Raw genomic sequence first — 1,784 nt, 5'->3', positions numbered from 1 at the left:
TTGGTATGTTGTGATCAAGGACTGAAATAAATTTAAGAAATTAAATTTTTTAATGTTATAAAACATCATCATAACATCATCGACTGCAATGGTAAGGTCTCGTCTGTAATCGTCGAGTTTGCGAATACAACCGCCGTGTATTTAGTGGAGGAGAGTTATAGGTTTCTTGCAGACAAGAAGAGTGAAAGGTCAAAGATGTCCGTTTACTTTTGAGCACTTTGAGCCGACAGCAATATCGTGCAATCATCTATGTACGAGGTGATAGAAATTCCTTCTGGTGGTTCAGGGAGTTTCGATATTTAAAATTTAACAGGAACAGGGAGAGTACACCACCCACGGCTTCAAGTAGAATTGTGTGATTGACTGTGTCAGAAGCTTTTGACAAGTCCAACGCTACGAGGGTCACCCTCTTGCATGGTGGTTTTTGGTTCAGACCGCGAACTGCTCAGGCGTTTCGAGTCTCTCTGCAAATGGCAGGCACCTTGCTGTGGTGCAGAGGCTTAAGTAGCAAGGCATACTCGGCACCTCCCAACAAATGTCAGTTATCTTACATGTTCATAGGAGTTGTCAGAAGTCACATGTGTGCCGCAATCAAGAATTGTCACCTCTTAACCCAGAGTGCTATGCGACTCCCCAACCCATTGGATGATTTGCAGCAGTAGGTTAATTCAGCTGTATTAAAACGAAGCCTTCCCAAGAATGTTCCGAATTGGGAAGTTGCGGTAACCTTACCGCTTCATAGGTGGGGCGAACCTTTGTGTTCTCCTCTGCAAACGGAGACCCGCCCGCTCACCACGTTGAGTAAAGGGTCGTAAGCACAATTTGAAAGACGCCACAAAAAAACAAAAACAACTACAACTTCAACTACAACAACCACAGCAGACGACTAAGGCCAACGACAAGGGTGGTATGCTGCAGGTGGCCTACAGGGACGAGAAGAGTGCTAACTAGCTAAAAATCGCTTCCAAGGATCCCGGTCTATGCGCAAAGAGGGGAGAGGACATTGCATAGCAGTTTTAAATTGAACCGATCCTATAATGGTCGCCGAATGCAAACATGTTGCCTGGCTTCACACAGGAGAGTGTAAGGTAATCTGGATTCTCTGTAGCGAAAGTTGCACATCTTGTATAGTAGTTAGGAGCAATTTAAATTTTTTTTTTTGCATTTCAAAGTTCAAGGATAACGAATATGCTGCCTTCGTCCCGCAGGTGCCTACTTTCCGGTAGAAACACCAGAGGCCGTGCAGGGTCTAGCGGATACACACAGAATGGGGCAGCACCCACTGCAATGCGTGAAAGTAGACGTGTTTTTAGTGGTCTAAAATATCAGCAAGAATTTGTGGTTTTGAAAGCGGTAGCAGGTTTGTTTTTGTTCGAGCTTTACCGGGAGACTGGAACTGGACTTTTGTTTGATTGGACGCTAATACCAAAAATTAGATAAGTACTTTGATTTGGTTTCAATACAATTTATTTGGCACTTACCTGCCCCTTTTTTGGTAAATTTATATACAAAAAATAAAAATTGCACTCATTTCTGTTTTGCCGTTTTGATTTAGTATATTTAGTCTATCAACTGTTTTTTGTTTTGTTTCTCCTTCTTCGTTTTGCTTTGGTTACGGCATTGCCAACCATCAAAATATAAGTAAGGTTTGTTAGGGCAAAAATTTGCTAGGGGACGGGAAGTCGGSCAGAGGTACGTCGGCCCTGAGTCTGGAGAGCAGGCTATCTGCGCTGAATCAGGCCATCACAAATGCGTACCACTGCAGCTGCCCCCTAAAGACGATC

At 43.6% G+C, this 1,784-nt stretch overlaps 1 protein-coding gene across 1 annotated transcript in view; it reads right to left on the bottom strand.

The window, feature by feature from the left end:
• The window catches only part of LOC108973624 (ephrin type-B receptor 1-B), a gene marked incomplete in the record, with an annotated part of 75,076 nt that overhangs the window by 27,394 nt on the left and 45,898 nt on the right, over window positions 1-1,784 (bottom strand).

The sequence above is a fragment of the Bactrocera latifrons genome, unplaced genomic scaffold, assembly GCF_001853355.1.
Source record: "Bactrocera latifrons isolate USDA-ARS-PBARC rearing strain unplaced genomic scaffold, ASM185335v1 scaffold_495, whole genome shotgun sequence".
NCBI lineage: Eukaryota > Metazoa > Arthropoda > Insecta > Diptera > Tephritidae > Bactrocera > Bactrocera latifrons.
The sequence above is the reverse complement of the archived record's forward strand: the minus strand, read 5'-3'. Positions and strand labels throughout refer to the sequence as shown.